Below are 19,453 nucleotides of genomic sequence, written 5' to 3'. Positions count from 1 at the left end.
AAAATTGGCTGGGGATATCCCAAAAGATGTAATATGCTGATTCCCTGTCAGAGTAAAAAAAAACATGGGTTAGTGCCACTTGTGGGGTATTAATGACCCCTAGTAACTAGAAAAAGAAAATGGTTGACATGTTTTGCACCTAAAGTTGTTCAAAATGATCCCTGGCACTTCATCAGGACCGAAATGACTATAAGTTAGTAACAGGTCAACCCCAATTGTAGATACAGAATGAGCGGTCCCCCTTTCTTTTTGTAGGGTGGCACCTGCTCGTGATAAGTATCACCATTGGTGCGACCTAGATAGCTAAGAGAAAAAGAGAGACGGTACATAGACAAACATAGAACGTTAAAAATGTATTCGATGGTATCGAACTGATAGTATCTAGTTGATAAGCAGACGTAAGACAAATACTTATTGGTTATACAGGAAACTAAAACGAAAAGTACATCATTTCACAAACAGGCGCCATCGTCAATTTCAAGGTCATAGTGTCTGTCATCTTTTCATTAAGCATTTTTGTATAATGGTGAGATTGTTTCTTGCCACATGCCCCTAATTTTGTTAGTATCTATTCCATAGCGTTAATTGTGGTAATATTACAAAGACATACAGAAATATGATAGGATAGATAATATATGAATCTTACCAAATTCTTCTAAAGAACAGGATTCATAGGCTAGCTCACAGTGACCTACACCGTTACAGGCTATTTGTGTCAATGGGATAAGGAGGGAGAAAAAAGGAGGTGGCATGTATCAATAACTGCGGTCGTGGCTGATGTAAGACGCGGTTCCTTAGTCATCGACTCCAGTGTGTGAATAGAACTACTTACGGTTTTACTGGGTGTGCCTCTCGCTGCACCTACCCTCAGCCATGCATGCCTGAAAGGTGGCCGATTGGTGGACCTGCATCCTCAAGTAGGTTCCGTTCTATTGCCTCACTTTAGGCTGCCTACCCTTCAGTAGGCATGGTCCACACTATTGCACATGTTCATGCGCCATCTCGGAGTGGTGACGTGTATACCGATTCCAAAAAGGTTATGGAATTCGTGATATTAAAAACATGTTAATGGTTGGTGATATTAAATGTGGTTGCAATTTAATAATGGTGTAGTGCGCCTCTAAAGAAGTTAGATCAAGCAGGTGTGTCATCAAGATACTTGAGTTAGTATTTATAATATTCAAAGTAGTCAAAATTTGCAGAATTTTTGTTATCTGATAGGGGGATTAAAGGGTTACTGGGTGTAGAAAGGCACCAGACACTGCCCTGTCTAATTAAATCCGTGACTGGTACCCCAATCCCATCTTGTCAAATGTGGGTAATGGGCTCTCAGGAGTATTCCCACTCCCACTGACATTTGTCAGGCGGTGGGGTATACTTTCACATATGTGTATGTAAATGTGTTTGGTCACTCCCTAGGGGTGTAACAGAGAGAGGTGTCAGATTTGTCTCTGTGGGTGTCTCTGGGCTGGGATTGTGTGTTCTAATCCAGATTTCATAAAAGTCACGAAATGTAGGAGTAATCTCGTCAGCCCCAATGTTTTATTTTGCCCTTCCCTGACTTTTGTGGTCAGGGGTTGTCATGGTAAATTATAGTTCAATCCACAGGATATCTTCATTTAGTCCCTTTTTATTTGCCTGTGAGCGGTGCATCCCGCCGTTGTTCCCTATTGAATAGGGCGGTTGCGCTCCAAGTGAGGTTCGCCTCTATGACAATCCATTTTATGTCATCTGCAGAGTGTTTACAGAGTGTAGATATTCTTGATCATAATCACTGGTGTTCATGATAACTGTGGCTCCTCCCTTGTCTGCTGGTTTTATGACAATCGTCTGATCTTCCCTGAGTGCAGATAATGCTCCCCTCAATCTTAGTGATAGGGAATGCAGTCGCAAAACATTTGTCGTTACCACCAATTTCAAGTTGATGGTAAGCCATTTGCAAATGGGAACAATGTGAATGGGGGTGCCAACATTGCCTGAAAGGAACACTGCCTGCCTTAAAAAAAATGAGAAACCATTTCATTTTTTTCTTTTAAACGCATCCCGTTGTCCCTTAAGGAACATGGGCTACATTTGAAAAAAAACTGCTTTATTTAAACATGAAAGACAGGCCTGGTGGACTGCTGTCCCCAGCAGTACACCATCCCAGTGTTATTGCTCATTCCCAATGGGTCGCAAATTGAATTTATGAGGCAGGTCCCTTGCGACCCATTTGGGATTCGCTAATGTGTCTGACACACAGTACATTTAATTTTGAGAGTCTCTAATTGCGAGTCACAAAAAAATCACAATTAGAGACTCGCAAAATGAAAAGTATGTACATCTGGCAGACTGAAGAGAAAAACGTATTTACACATACAATTCACATACAAGGAAAGTATAAAAACTATATTTCATTCAACCCAATGAATCTATTGGTGCAAACAAGGCCTGCTAGCACATGCTGAACTGTCAGATTTTTAGTGATTTTTATTTTTCAAAACATGGCCATTTCCTTTGCTATTCCTTATGCTCACTTTTTTACGTTTCAAGACTTGACCCCCTAACTTTGTTGTTCTGGATCTCCTTAGTGTGGTAGTATCAGACATGCATGGGTATTCTATGGATTCGTGGTGTCCACAGGCAATAAACTGAGTGCAGTGCATTTTGAAAATGTTGAAAGTTACTGGAACCAAAAGTCTGGTTAAGATACCTGCCTTCTGGTCATAGGTATGACCACTGGGCTATAAGAAAAGATACCAGAACCAATATTGTTAACATCTACTCATAATGCAGTTTCTATTATTAGTATTATTTCACAGAACAATGTAATTCACTCCAATCGCTCTCATTCAGTAACACATTCCTGCCTAGGGTTCACCCAGACTTTAGTTGTCTGGGTCTCATGAGTTTTGGGGTACTGCACATTCAAAGTTTTTCAACAGGTTTGATCAGGGACCCACCCATTAAAAACCAGTGAATACTTTTTACTGGACAGCTTCCCAAGGGGATGCATTTTGGCCCGGGTCGACCAGCACCGACGGACACCTACCAATATCAGACATTTCTGAAACAAAGCAACCTAGATAAGCCAAGGTGATGTGGCTTGTAGGAAATGCAGCACATTTGACTAACTGCAGAAAATCAAAGTATTGGTAAAAAAATGTCCCTCCATACAATGTACATGCAGATCTCCTGATAAGATGGTAATCCATATGTGTTGGTGGACATATTGCTTGGGAAAGGAATAGGCCAACACATAGTCAAAAGACAGTGTGAAGACCACATTGACAGTAGAATGACTTCACAAGGTCACTGTTTTGGTATGTTCCAATCCATTACCATAGACCAATTCACATATATGAAGTACTATTTTTATCGGTACAAATGGGGAGACACTAGGTGGTGGGATGTTTTTTATGTTCTCCACGATTTCCATCGCAGTGTGTTCTGTTTCCTGAACCAAAGATTGAGATTTGCCAGGCATTCTAGCTAGCAAAACGTGGTCGAGCCACACAAGTCATATGACCCAGAACTTTCCTAAGTGTTTAGTTTTCAGAAATGTCTGGGGCTAGCAGGTTTCTCTAAGTGCTAGTTGACCCAAGATACAAATAATGCAACTATTCCAAATATCAATACCATACATCTTTCTTGCCCTCTCCATGGTCGTGCTCCTAGTCCTTTCCTGGCCTGGAAAATAGGCCCACCCACAGTTATTTGGTACGTTATAATCAGGGGAAGTGTAATTTACTATAATCTATTGAATGCCCCTTTATTTAAGTTTTGCTGGTCTAAGCCAGTGTAAATGTAAATGTAAATGTGTTTCGATTTATATAGCGCACTAATCACCCAGGGGTCTCAAGGCGCTTGCTTAGGGAACCCGTCCTGGTATTCCCCTGTGAGATACCCCGGCAGGGTATTCACAAGGTGAAAGTAAGGCATCCCGCCGTGAGGGGCTGTAGTGGAGATTAAGCAAGCTATTGCCCAGAGTTGCAGAGTGTGACCCCGTGAGTCGAGAAGGCACCGGAGCGAGAATTGTCGAGTCCGTGGAATTTTTGTGCCCAAGACCCGCCGAGGCGGGGAATCGAACCCTGGTCCATGGCTGATCTCAGCTTCCGGGTCTGCCGCCTCTAACCACTGAGCCACGCTTCTCCACAGTGTACTCAAAACCTCGTCAGAATCACCTAGGATTATGGGTAATCCAGAGTTTGGAATGGTTCAAATGACGCCCTATTCCTGAACTGAGTTTATCAGGGATAATTAAAAACACATAGCTTTTAATCGCCCCGAATTCAAATCAATTGGAGTTTTTATTATCAAATGATGCATAGTCAGAGAAAAAAAACAATTGTAAACCCAGCTGAATTGTTGGCTCTCCGTATCCTAGGTTTTTGAATTGGAACTGCGAACATTAGACACAGTACACAATTATATTCCCCAACAAGGAGCCAGATGACTATTAGATACTTTTAAGCTAAGAAAAAATTCAAACATTATTTGGCTCCTTGGCGGCATACAGATGGCCCAATCCATCAGACGTCCTGACAATATGTGCGTGATGACACTTGTATTACATGCACAATAATGTGTCAGTAAGTGAGCACCGAGTTGTCTCATTCAGAGTGTAACTGTTCTCAGGAGGGATTGTGCATCACCAAACTCCTTATATAGACTCCCAGCACCAGGCAGAGTTTGTCTGCCATTGGAGAGATGAAAATGTTTTTGTTTAAAAACGAGTGCCAACGGCAGTCCTTTGAAATAATAAGTTATATCATAAGGACATCTTGGGCATACCAATTTAGGATATATAAAAGGAGAAAAAAAAGGTTAATTCTACTAACATTGCTATGAATAATGCTATGCCAGAATAATAATGTCTGTAATTAATTAATTAATTTGTTAGTGACATTTTTTGTTATAAGAAAATGCAATGCTACCTGTGTAGTGTAGTTCCTATATCCCTAATAGGCTCTGCGCATTGGAATAATATACACTATAGATTTGACATAGTACCGAGGTCAGTATGTCTCTATCGAGTACATTACACATAATTATTGTGTGTGCCAGCTAACTCAGTGGTCACTAGAAACTTTCTCGAATAAACAAGAAGGGATCAGTCTCTGACAACCGCATAAACATGACAACTTTGTTTCCCTTAGAGTCGGAACAATATCTTCAGAGTCGTGGAAACAATAGATAACTGTTTCACTCAGTCAATCGTGCATGCTTCTTTTCTACAGAGCTTGCACAGAAATAGAGAGACAGGCGTTTCAATAAAAAGGGTTTATTGAACAGTCTTCTTTCTCATGCAAGAGATATGAACGGCTACAATCGAAAGACAGAATGCGAAGTATAATGCATACAGCGGTAACAGTAATAAAAAATAATACTGTAATAGCATGGTCTGTAGCTATGACATATATAAAAATACATACATAAATAACACAGGCTAAAATACTAAACTGGTGTTTCTAAAATAATCCTACCCCAGTGTACCTAACCTACGTCTAGTAAGAGGGAAGAAGTAGGAGATGTCTTACCATAAGTTTCGTTTTGCCAAGGATTGCCAAAGGTTTCTCTAGGTTCTAATCAGCTCCATACCTTAGAATGAGAGAGGTTGGTATCTCTTTCCCAGGACTTGATTTTCTAACACCCTGCAAGGGGAGTCAGAAACACTGGAGCTGGATTCTCGGCTGGATTCAGTGCATCAGCTGGGGAGATGACTTCCTTCGGGACTTGCTGTGGCGAGCCGCCTCGTGCAAGTAGGTAGTCTAACCGCACTGCACCGTGCCTTGCCATAGCAAGTGAAGGTATATTTATACCTTGAAGGTGTTTAGGAATGCCAGTATTGACGTAAAAGTTGAGCACATGAACGTCATGAATGAACCCCTAAGGAATAGATGTCCATGCATAATAAATCAATATTCAAGCGAGGGGAAAGTCCCAGCGGCTTAAGAGTCTGGTTTTCCTAGAACTCGTTGTGACATAGATGAACGGGTGTAAGTAGCCATGCCTGTATTTGGGTAGCTTGGACTATGGCTAAATAAGGACTGGGTTTCTATGCCTATATAAGGGCAATATGAATTGTACCTATATAAGGGCATGAATTGGGAAATTCATACGGAATCTAAATCGATACACAACATCCACTCCACTTTCTTATGTACGACGTTACTAAATTCTAAACATGTTAAAACATATCTAAAATATATCTACATAAAAAATGCATTGATGCTGTACACATTAAAGCAAGGTTTCATTCTAAGCACATATTAACATTTGAAATGCTAAATGAATGAACCACAAAAGTATACATTTATGAAATCGCTCGTAAATACCCAAGAAAAAGGGCCGAAACGATTTCAAGTCATATTACATAAAATTGTTTGTTTAAGGACAAGGTCTAATATTGTCTCTGGAAGTATTCGAATAATTATTGTTCTCTATGAATAGTTCTACTATAAGCAGATTACTTAAGACAAAAATGAAAAAATACAAATTTTGAAAAAAAAATTAATCATAGGAAAAGTTCTTTGTTCCCCAAAAAAAGGAAGGTCAAATTCAAAGTCTCTCAGAACACTGTATGCCAAAATCAAAAGTCAGTGTTAGGGCTTGGAGAAAACATGACCTTTTTTATGTCTGTAGACAAAAAAAACATCTATCATTGTAGGCAAAAGTTGGATGACCATGTTTAGAAGATTAACCGCACATATATGTGAAGCATTGCCTTCAGCATTGGTCGCATCAGCAATGTTTGTATCGCATGTTACTCGCGTCCATATTGTTTCCTCTCGTACCTCATCATCAGCATTTTGTGTCTGTGAGATCTCAATGAATGCCGTCATCAGAATTGGTAGCCGCTGGGGACAACACAGAGCATGGGCCGTTACCGGTTCAAGCAGAGTATCGATATCCGTAGGCATGACTGATGGGAGTGCTAGACAGATGTCTGGCACGCATTCTTCTCCGCATAGCAGAAAGCATAGAATAGGTAAGATGCAAACTTGCCAGATTGGTCTAAATGACAGAAACCATGTTGTATTTAACTCTCGTAGATGAGGTAAACCTAGAATTCAAACGATGTGCTCACGACACTTCATCCAATAGAGCTCTCTCTATGGTGCTTTGAGTGGCGCTGATGATTTGGCTTGCCATATCATAGCAGTAGGAGCAAATATAGTATCCATGCAACGAGTCTAAAAAGTAGTGGCAGTCCGCCAAACACAGAGTGCACGAAGTTGGGAAATATTCTGAGGACTGCTTGCAAAGTTGCTAACAGTCCTGAACATACAATACCGCTTGTATCAGACATGTTTAAGATACGACTTAACATTTCTGAGAAATGTATAGGGCAGTTTGTATTCCAAAGGGCATGTATCTCGGCAGAAGTCCTTGCGACTTGTAGATCATATGTTTCTTTGGCCGAGGTCAGTGGCACAGTTTTTTTGCAAAAGAATGGCTTTCATTCTGCTTAGAGTATCAATTTGTATAGAAGAGATGTTCAGTGAAGGCCATAAAGGCAACTCCCTGGCTAGCTAGGTTTGTGGAAACAATACTTGCGTACAGCAAGTGACCCTGGAGGAAACAGTTACTAGATATGGAATACCTGGCAACATGCCACAGCATCAGTGATCTTTCAACATGAGGTAACTTCCATTTGAAAGTTGTCCGAAAATTGGATCAATTACCGCAGCTGGTGAACCTTGCAGGCGACAGGATAAGTTGTTGGAGAAACCATCTCAGGCCCCATGTAAATTAATACCCTGGCAAAGGAAAGAACCGCTTAGTGCGTTTTCACAGTTTGAACCGCTAAGAAACACTTCACGTCCCCCACTCCAACATCTGTGCGTGTATGGTAAATCCCAGGATGTCTTGATGTATTCTTTACACAACCTTTCATATTTACCTGCTGGTATATGTTTTAGGCAATACTGAAAATGGAAACTTGTAACTGGCCGGGTGATTGTTCCATGTATTGTCCATTCTGTAGCTGGTCTTTCTGCTACCGTGAATGGTAATCTTTCCAGTTTTTCAATGCTCAGCACCGTATAGTCTGCTCCCCTCTGTGCCAGTTTGATCTGTTTATCACTGAGATTGAATTCTGAAAACAGTGACGTAGTATTGATTAAACACCAAGGAACATAGTCTGAACTCAAGTTTTGGAGCGTCCAACCTAATAGCATGATAGAACGTAACTGAGACTGACCATGTTGCAACATGACCAAGTCTTGTTCCACAATGTCTATGGCAGAAGATACTATGCTGTCCAATGAATACATCCCGGATGAATTTAAAAATGTTTTGTTTTAGAATGCTTTTATGGATGTATATTTTACTCTGAATAAAGCTGTTTTTAATTGAGTCGTTAACCCATTGTCAACTACAGAGAGAGATTTCTCTAAATTAATACAATCAATTTCTCGTATTCGTTCTGTAGTCTCTGATTGTGTAATGTTCCATATTTCGTTATATGCAGCATATATACAGGCATATTTGAAACGTTTTTGATGCGGTTTTCTTGGTCCTAGCAAAAATTCCCTAAGGTCTGCGCCATCTTCAAGTAAATATAAGTGTTGTTTTACATCCTGTAGTGTAGCTCTCTGTAGCCAATCAAGGCATAGCTTCCCTAAACTGTATGTTGTTATTACCCCAGAATCCTGTCTTTGAACATATCTTGGGTCTGGCCTATTGACTTTGAAACCATGATTTTTGTTCAGGAGTTGATCTTGACAGTTATTTGTGTCTAGGGGCCAGAGCAACAATTTTTTCCAATCTGGATCTGATCTGTTGTGATGCAAAATATTATGTACGTTTACCTCCCCCCGTGTAGAGCTATTACTCGCAGGTATAGGTATGGTCGGTGTGTTCAAGTCCTTGATCTTGGCTAACCCAAGGCAAGACGTTTGTTGGACACTGTCATTCAAAAATATAATTTGCTCAGGGATGATACAGGCTCTAAACAAAGCTTCTACCCCCTGCACTTGCCAATCTTTTGAACCCCAGACAGTTTTTGTCTCAATGTTGTCTTTCCAAAAATCGAAACCCTGTCTAGACAGTTGGCATAAAAGGCTGCAGAATAAATCTGTTTTGTATTGGTCGACATATTTTTCGTTCCAGTCTTGTTCACATTTTTTAAATTAACTGATTCCGCACTTGATACATTGAACCCTGAAAAATATGGAAACTTATTCGCAAAAGTTTTTGAGCTACCCTTTGGAGGTGTAGGACAATGTTCCCTTTTTTTTTTTTTTAGGCATTTCTCCCAAGTGATAATTAAAGGAGGGAAGTGACCTTTATGAAGGGCCCTACATCTTAAATGGCAAACTATCCCTATTCCTTTTTGAGCTTGAACCTTGCTGGTCTCAAGGACTAGCTCACAAACCCAGTTTGGCTCAAATTTGTCACCAGACATGGTTTTAGTGCCCTATAGGAAACTTTTGATAACATCACTTCTTCTTGTGAAGATTTTGCTTGCTACTCCTGTCCTGCTATCCCGTCTATACATGGCAGGGTAAAGGGTGGCCTTTTTGTATGGGTTCATCTGACCCTAAAAGTGGATGTCTCAGTTAATGATTTAGGAAGCTCGGCCTTTATGGTTCTACTCATCAAGGACATTTCAAGGCCCTTTTATTTTTATTTAATTCATTTTTATAATAAAGATTTTTTAAATTCTGTATGCGTTCTTTTTCCTCAACTGTTCTAATTTCTATGGGATCTTAAGCCACTATAGGCTAGGTCCTCCTCTCAGCCCGATTTTAATGCCAACTGCTCAACACCTTTGAGGAGCATGGGATGAAGTGCTCTTTGTCCTTTAGGGGTTAAGCAGACAGTAGAGGAAAAGCGTTTAGCCAGTTTTTGGCCATACATGATATCGTAGATTATGTTGATATGTTTGTGGGGCATGGCATTCTTTGGTAACTTAAAAGATCTGGGAGGGCGTTGGTTAATGATTATATAATTGCTACCAGAAACTTCTCATCTAGGTTTTTACAGGGTGCTGTCACTGAGACAGAGTGAGGGGACCATAATGGTCTAACAGAAGTAGGACTTTTCCTGGTGCTGAGGATAGATGGCCCCACAGAAATGGTTTCTGTTCCTCAGCATACCAGCGATGGTTTCAAAATGTATATATGTATAACCAATGGGAACACTGTAGGACAATGTTCCCATTGGTTATACATATGTACATTTCTAGGCATTTTTGATTTGTGCAAGAAATGATTGCCATAATGGTTATAACAATAAATTTGTTTATAGTCTGATGAACCTTCTAAATATTCATGATTTGTGAATACTTCTGACGTTTCTAGATCAGACATCATATTATTCACAGTCTCGCAGTCCCAATCACCAGAAAAGGTACTAGAGGTACTAACGTCACTTAATTAAATCTTAAATTGGTGTAGAATCTTCAACAGTGCCGACGGGCCAAAAATGTCATATTCTGTTTTGTCCCAAGCTATACCATCAGGTATAGGAACGGCTGTGATGTTCACTGCTGACAAGTCTCTTTAATCACGATGGGAAGATTTGTGTGGTTTGAGGAGTAAGTTGACGTTCTGACTTGCTGTGTCCATTCTTCCATATCTTCCATTTATCAGCATACCCAGAGGTATTACTAAAGTTAACCAAAGTAGAAGAAAAAATATTCCCGACACAATCCATAATTCATTCCATGGTAAAAACAGATACGTATTTTCCAGGTGATGAAAAAAGTCAGTTGCTTGTTCTTTGAAAGTTCTTTTTGCTGGCATTCTTTCAGGTTTGCTGGGATCCTCAGAAAACGTATCAAAGTTAATGAAATAGCCAGTGGCGTTTCTGTAAATGGTTGGAATTGCATCAGATTTGTTGAAATCACTGGAACCACTCAATCACTTCATTGTAGACAGGTGCTTCAGGACGAATTGTTATTTGGGTCTCAAGAGGAACGAGTTCCATAGCTTTGTTGCATAATCCTACTTTTACCACTGTAAAATCTTCAAAGGTGATGAATCTCTCAGTTTGAACCTCTTGGATTGTAGCCAGCGGTGTGCGTCTGCTACATTGGCAGGGTCCACTTGGCTTACTGTTTAGTATCGGCCACATAGTGTGGTTTGATCAGGTGATTGACACATATCGGTTCTCCTTTTTACCAGCAAGGGGCGGCAGTAGAACTGTTCTTGATCCGTGGATTGCTAGGACAGGTACTGGTTGTCTGTAAGAAGGTCCAAATTCCTTCTTGTCCGCGATCTTTTCTCTGACTAGATCACCAAACTTTGGGATCCAAACAGGCCTTGCTGGGATGGTTGGTTTTTCCCCAGTGGTGGTTGGCTTCAGGAACACGTTGCTTTGTTTCATTCTTAGTTCATTTAAGTCCTGTAAAACAGCCAAACGATCTTTGATATCAAATTTCTTATTTTCCACCACTGATGTGTGACAACCAAGGTCCGGGACCAACATTCGTGTCCCAAATAGGACCTCGTATGGAGTGGTACCCCTAGAGAACTTCTTGGCAAGTTGTTAATACTACGTTGGACACTTATTACATGTTAAACCCACCCTTTACACGAACCTAGCTGTTATAGATTGCTTTATGTCCGGGTTTTTTCTTTCCTCAACCGAATTTCCCTCAGGATGGAATGGACTAGAGTACCGCAATGCAACGCCCAAACTGGCCATGGCTTCTTTATAAGCTCGAGAGCTAAAAGCAGGACCCTGGTCAGAATGTAGCGTGCCAATTGCGTATGTGCCGATAAAGACTCGCAAATATTTTATAACAGTTCGAGCGTCAGCTGAGGGCTGAGGCCACATCCAAAGAACCTTGAACACGATTCCCCTGCGACCATGATATATTTGTAGTGAACATCCCTTTGTAAGGGACCGCAGTGGTCCAGGTAAACACAAGCTAATGGTTTATCTGAAATTAACAGGGGCGTCTGCGCTGGACGTTTCACAGTAGAGACCTTCATCTTCTGGGAGATTTCACAGTCCAAGACATAATTTCTGGTCTGTTTCCTAATGCCTGGCCACCAGTACCTTTGTTTTAATAATAATACTGTGGCGGAAACTCCTGCATGAGAAGAGGCGAGCCCTTCATGTGCTGCTAGTATTAGTCTTAATTTATGTGCCATGTTTAATATTACCCTATCCCCTACTCCAGGGATTCGAGCAAACTGAACATTGTTCGCATCAGTTATATATGAGTATTTGAGTGGAAACCCTTTAGGTAACGCTGCACTGCTGCCTTTGCTTATAGCATTGACAGCCAGCATTATTTCACTGTTTATTTTTGTTTTTGAACGCATGATTGCAGCTACGGAAGCAGTTTGCACAGCCCCTTTCGCGGCTTCATCAGCCAATGAATTCCCTTCAACGTGAACGCCATCACGTTGATGACTCAGCGTGTGTATCACGTAAGTGTTTTGTAGTCTGTTTTGCAACTGAACTATTTGTTCCCAAAACGTTTTATGCTTGATTGTGCCACCTTTTGCATCTTTGAAACCATTTTGAAGCCAATTCTGTAAATATACATTGTAAGATTGAACACAGTAAAAAGAATTGCACACTATGAGTGTGGGGAATTTGCGATTCGTATTTTCAAGTGCCATTATGAATGCTTGTAGTTCCGCTTGCTGAGCTGTATAATCTCCTAGAGATTGCGTTTTTGTGACCATAGGTCTGAATTTACCATCTCGCATGCGACCTTTAACGTTCGCACATGCAGCATTATAAGCTTGTTACCTCCCATAGCGGGTTGTGCAGATCCGTCAGTATAAATTATACACTCATACTGGTCTAAAGGCAGAATTTCAGTAGGCAGAGGATATTCTTGTTCGTATATCAGGAATGTTTGTATTTTCAAATAAGGATCAAAAACGTATTCAACATCAGTTGCAGCAAGAGAATTAACCCATTGTATCCATCTCGGATGTAAAGCTTTAGCATTTGGAAGGCTCGCTTTTGTCACTGCCTCTAAGGAAGGTATAGGAGTTACAACCATAATGCGTTTTCCCTGTGCCAGGGCTCTTTCTTTTGCTACAGCGGTTTAAACTGCTGTCAGATTTTTTTCTGTAGAAAAGAATTTCATTTCTGCTTGTGTGTACAAATGTGATTTATATGCAATTGGTACTTTCTCACCTTCATTAAAAGTTAAGTTGGTGAATCCGCATTGACCCGGAATGATTCGGATCACTAAGTTGCATACGTTTACGTGTGTTTATAAATGTTTTGTTGCTAACATGTCTGTTTGTAGTGAACATAAAATTCCTGTGTGTTTTTGCGTCCAATTTACTGTTTTAAAATCAGGTTTGATTATTTCATAGAGAGGTTTAACCCTTTCTGCGTAGTTTAAAATGTAAGTTCTTCCAAAATTCAGGAAACCTAGAGTTGACTGTAAGTTTGTCAGCATTTTTGGAGGTTGGAGCAGCGCACACTTTTCTAAAAAGTTGGCTGCCAGGCTTTTGCCTTCTATTGAGAGTTCATATCCTTGAAAAAGGACGTTGAGATGGGCATTTTTTGATTTTTTTAAATTGAATTTGTACCCTTCAGAGGCGATTCCAAGTATAATAGTGTTCACCCTGTTCAAGTGCCTATTCTGGTAATCGTCTGTGAGATAGACATCATCGACATATGACACTGCTTCGTCATCATAAATTTGTAGTAACTCTGTTACCCTTGCTAAGAATAATCCTGGACTTTCTTGAATACTTGAGGGAGACTACAGAATTGACGCTGTGTCCCCATTATTGAGAAAGCAGTCAAATACCTGCTTTCAGGTGCAATGTTTTGACAAAAGAAACCATTTGAAATATCTAATGTGGTTTTATATGTTCTACACACAATGTTATTAATTAATGCTGTACTGTGTGCATATTGCACTGCAAATGTTTTACAACATGAGTTTAAGTGTCTGTAATCCAAAACTAGACAATATGTATTGTCTGGTCTGGAAACAGGAAACAAAGGATTGTTCATTGATGAGATGCAATTTTCAATCACCCCTTAATATTCAAGTTGATCTAAGATCTCCCTAACCTGTTTTTTAGCTTCTTGCTTGACTGGGTACTGCCTTTGTGCAATTGGTTGAATTTTTAACTGGATTTTATGGTGAGGTGAATCCTCATCCCATCCTACATGATTTTTGTATGATGCTGGGGCTTGGGCGACTGCCCATTTCCTGGCATAAGTATATTTTAAATGTATAGGAATATGATTAGAGAAGGCTGGAATAATGATGTCTTTGCCATGTGGGCACTCCCTGACAAATTCTGGTGGCCAGTCTTTTTCTGCTAGAAGTATATCATAACCCTTGGAAAGTCGCTCCCAAAAGAGTGCTTTCACTTTTCTTGGCATGTCTCCCTCCATCTGGAGTGTTATTTCATATAACCTATGTGGAGAGCTAACCTTGGTGTCAGCAGTTTCAACTTGAATGTCCTCATTCAAGTCCACTGTTTCCAGAAGTCCCTTCAGGTTCTGGCGAACTATTGTTACTTCTGCTGCGCTGTCCAACATTGTCTGAGCCCATTCTCCGTTCTTGAGTTGTGTCTTCAAGATCCTCGCCATGTCTGATTTTTAGACCTGCTAGCTTCTTTTTGGTGAATTGAGGTTTTTGTTTGCTTTTCTGAACGTGTTGATCATCTTTGGACTTCACGCGTACTTCTTTGTTTTCTGACCGTCCTCTTCTTTCGGATGTCTGTGACAATATCTGAAAAGTACGAGAGGAACATGTATCAGTATCTTGATACCTGTCAGGTTTTCTCAAATTACCCTATTCCTGATGTTATACCTCCTTTCAGAGGGCTTCCTTTGAGGAGACCTACCTCGGGAATGAGAACGCTTCTATTTGTAAGTTTGTTTGCTATTTTCCCACTTCTTTTTAGATGAGGTAGGAGTGTTTTTAGTAAAGACCTTTTCAGGACTTTCAGACAGTTCTGGTTTAACTGATTTCCCACCCAAACTGTCTCTGCCTAATTCTTCATAAGCTTTTTAAATTATTCTGGCTAGTTCTTGTGGTTGTTCTGTTACATCAAATTCCCTTCATTTGTGGCGGATGTGCTTCTCCCTTAATATTAGATAATATTATTGATGAGACTTGGTTGAAATTTTTCAGTAACTTCATACCTAAATTCAGAGCGGGCTCTGCCCCGTATTCGTTTTGAATCTGTTTCTGGACGGCAGGTATTACCGCCATAGGCGGAAAACCATGTGTTTTAGTGTTGATAGCAGCGATGACTGAATCCCAAGTGGTGCAGACCTCCAGTTGTGGCGTGATCCCCATTGGAAAACAGATTGTTAGAATTCTATGTTTCTGGTATAGGGAAATACCGCTTCATTTTGAGTAATTGTTTTAGCTATCCAGAACAGAATTTGTTCACGTTTTGGGGGTAATTTACCCAGGACTGCGTGTAAAATCTGTGGTGTGATTTTTAATGTATTCCCCTGGTGAGAGGTTTGTTGTGGAATAACTAATGGTGGTTGGACCAAGTAATTCTATATCTGACATTTTTTCAATGTCAGGATGAGGTGTATATCCGGATTTGATTCTGGGAATACTATCCATGAATAGAATACCTCTGTCTAGTGATATTCATGTGCTTCTATCACAAAAACTGCTCTACCAGCTCTTGATGTTAGGCCATGTTTTATAAGTTTTAGAGTGATGGCTCTCCTTAAATTTGGAGGAATGATTATAGCATTCTCGTCGGTTTCTTGGAAACCTGTAAAATTAAAAGCTAATTCGGCTTGGTCAGCCGCAGCTCCACTGGTTTCTGTGTTATGGGCGTTGTCAGCCATTGTTTAATGAAAGTTTGCAGAGCATGATTCAAGGGAACAAAGATAAGTTGCACAATATTTTGGAACACTGTATCCTTCAACGTTGAACAAACCAAAAAGCTAATATATAGGATTTTCGTCCTACTCAGCTGTGGCGGATATTTATCCCTACCCACTCCAGACGTCTATTGGATTATTATGAGTAGAGGTCTCTGAGAAGAGCACGACTGAGTCACTCCAGTATCTAGGGTTAAATTAGTGCTTTACCAAACTGTTGGGCGCCATGTAGTGTAGTTCCTATATCCCTAATAGGCCCTGCGCATCGGAATAATATACCCTATAGATTTGACATAGGACTGAGGTCAGTATGTCTCGATCGAGTACATTAAACTTAATTACTTGTGTGTGCCAGCTAACTCAGAGGTCACTAGAAACTTTCTTGAATGAACAAGAAGGGATTAGTCTCTGACAACTGCATTAACATGACAACTTTGTTTCCCTTAGAGTCAGAACAATATTTTCATAGTCGTGGAAACAATAGATAACCGTTTCACTCAGTCAATCGTGCATGCTTCGTTTCTATAGAGTTTGCACAGAAATAGAGAGACGAGCGTTTCAATAAAAAGGGTTTATTGAACAGTGTTCTTTCTCATGCAAGAGATATGAACTGCTAGAATCGTAAGACAGAATGCGAAGTATAATGCGTACAACGTTAACAGTAATATAAAATAATACTGTAATAGCATGGTCTGTAGCTATGACATATATAAAAATACATACATAAATAACACAGGCTAAAATACTCAACTGGTGCTTCTGAAATAATCCTACCCCAGTGTACCTAACCTAAGTCTAGTATGAGGGAAGAAGTAGGTGCTGTCTTAGCATAAGTTTAGTTTTGCCAAGGATTGCCAAAGGTTTCTCTAGGTTCTAATCAGCCCCGTACCTTAGAATGAGAGAGGTTGGTATCTCTTTCCTAGGACTCAATTTATTTTCTAAAACCCCACAAGGGGAGCCAGAAACACTGGAGCTGGATTCTTGGCACAGAGGATGACAGCGTCTGGTCAGTGCATTACTTGGGGAGATGACTTCCTTCGGGACTTGCTGTGGCGCGCCACGTTGTGCAAGTAGGTAGTCGAACCGCACCGTGCCTTGCCATAGCATGTGAAGGTATATTTATACCTTGAAGGTGTTTAGGAATGCCAGTATTGACGTAAAAGTCGGGCATACGAACATCATGAATGAACCTCTAAGGAATAGGTGTTCAAGCATAATAAATGAGCTCTTGGAGAAATCAATATTCAAGCAAGGGGAAAGTCCCAGCGGCCTAAGAGCCTGGTTTTCCTAGAACTCGTTGTGGCGTAGATGAAAGGATGTAAGTAGCCATGCCTGTATTTGGGTAGCATGGACTATGCCTGAATAGGGACTGGGCTTCTATGCCTATATAAGGACAATATGAATTGTACCTATATAAGGGCATGAATCGGGAAATTCATATGGAATCTAAACCGATACACAACACCTGCTGTTACCAAAAGTACAAATAGGCAAGCCATAGTTTGGTAACCACCCTCCAGTGTGTCAGGTAATTAAAATTTAATCTAATGACTAGTCGGCATTAGATTTTAAACAAATGTAGATTTAACATTTAATGAGAAGTAATTTTTTAAAATGTAAGCAGTGTAAAATTTGGGGAAGACCTTCGAGCCCTTTTTCTCTCTAGCACAAACATCCAGCGGCAAAGGAATTCTGTGAAAATACCTGCCAGTTAAGGACATTAGAGAGGGAGGAGATGATTGTGGAAAGAGAAGGTGCATAGAAGCTGAGATGAAAAGGCAGAGACAAGAGAGAGAGTAAAAATAGTAAATATGGTGACAGCAGCAATGCACAACTCCCTGAACCTAATGTTCCTTCCATGTTATGCAGGCAAGGTGCTGCACGGATGGGTCAATTTAAACTACGATGGCTTCAGAAAAATGTGGGTGACTTCAAACTTTTATGCAAAATTTAGAATTGTCTCAACCTGCCCAACTAGGAAGGCAATATTAAAACGTTAATATCCCCTGGTACCAGCATGCCACAGAGTGAACATTGTGTTAAGAATTAACAGGCCGGCTTTGTGCCAGGGGGAGGTATCATGTGTCATGGATGCATACATTACGCTAACAAAATCACATTATGGTGTCCGTGCCACCATTCTACCAGAAGTGGGTACGATCAATTTATTGTTGTCATATAAATGAAAGAATTGCCACCACTATAGCAGGTTATCATTATGACCTCGGTTTTTTCTGCATTTAATTTCAACTCACTGTTACCCAACCATTCAGCACTTTCATGCTAGACTGATTCAATCACCACAAGGCATGTATAGCTCCACTAACGAGGATATACATGTGTATGCTGTTGACATAAAAATTTAAAGTTTGTCCTTCAGCCCTGTTGAGTTCTAAAGCATGTTGATTTAAATATTAACAGCGGGAACAGTGCTGTCATATTTTTAAAAGACAAATAGATAAATAGACCAAGTTTAACTTGCTGAGTTATGTCTTCCATGAAAGCAGTATGGCAAAGTCAGAAGCCCTTACTATTGATTTCATATTGACATAAACTGAGCACGATCAACTGTATCAAAATCCGGCCTTGGGGTAAATTTATTTACACTGGAGTAATCTGAGTAATCTTGGTAACTCTGCATTACTCTTGGTTGTATGACATTACAACGCTGCCAAATACCACGCATGCCTTTACCGTGTATTTTTTACCATGCAAATCTTTACCATGCTTATGCCTTAACCAGCTGCTCCGTGCATTTTTTAATAATATTGTTTGTGAAGCAGACAGGAAAATCACAAACTAAACAAGTAGTCAGGCCACCAGAAGCTACAATTTAATTTAAATAATTTATAAGAGCAACTTTAAAAAAGGAGATGGAAGAAAAACATTATCTAACTGTGCAAAGTGCCAGCAAATTAAACAGTCCATATTTAATTTTAAAATAAAAAATACAAAACAAAAAAAAAACACACTTTGAAGAAGCTTTGTCACAGAAGCAAAAGGAGCTATTTTTTGGGCAGATGTTAACAATGTGCACAGGATTTCTGAAGTCACTCAAAGAGAAGAAAGCCAGTGGGTAAAGTTGGCTGATATGTTGCCTCATGCTGTATGCTGTGGCAAGGAGAAGCAAAAAGTGAATGACAGTTAACCGACCAACAGATGCCTACTTACAAAAATCCCCTATGCACATTATCGATTTCTTCCAGAAAAGTAATAGTCTGGCGAGACAGCTAATGTTGTCTCAAAGGTCAGATCAAAAAAGTCTACATTAAACAAACTGCACATATGCAAGCACACTCATATCATGCAGTTCATAAGTACTTAGAATTCAGTAAAAGTTTATAGGATTTTAGACAAGGGTTTTGATACTTCACCACACAACTTTCATGGTTCTCAGGATAAGCACCAATGAGGAGCTAACAAGAAGAATTCAGTTGTTGTTAAGTTTATTCACGCCATATAGTTGCTACATTGTACATTCGGTAGTCTGAGCCAATTGGGATGTTCTTGGTTATGTACCACTAGGTGAGAAGTCTCAAGGAACGCTCACCATTTATTATTAGAAGGCTCTCAATTCTTTAAGTAGAACATTCAGTACTGGTCATCACGTGATGTACTACAACATAATTTCAAGATGGATGTCAGTGTAAACACAGTTTATGTTACG

At 40.1% G+C, this 19,453-nt stretch overlaps 1 protein-coding gene across 2 annotated transcripts in view; it reads left to right on the top strand.

The window, feature by feature from the left end:
• LOC144807767 (interleukin-12 receptor subunit beta-2-like) overlaps positions 1-19,453 on the top strand; it is a 762,710-nt gene that overhangs the window by 380,476 nt on the left and 362,781 nt on the right. The gene's annotated exons all lie outside the window — the stretch shown is intronic.

This window comes from Lissotriton helveticus, chromosome 1_2, assembly GCF_964261635.1.
Source record: "Lissotriton helveticus chromosome 1_2, aLisHel1.1, whole genome shotgun sequence".
NCBI lineage: Eukaryota > Metazoa > Chordata > Amphibia > Caudata > Salamandridae > Lissotriton > Lissotriton helveticus.
The sequence above is the reverse complement of the archived record's forward strand: the minus strand, read 5'-3'. Positions and strand labels throughout refer to the sequence as shown.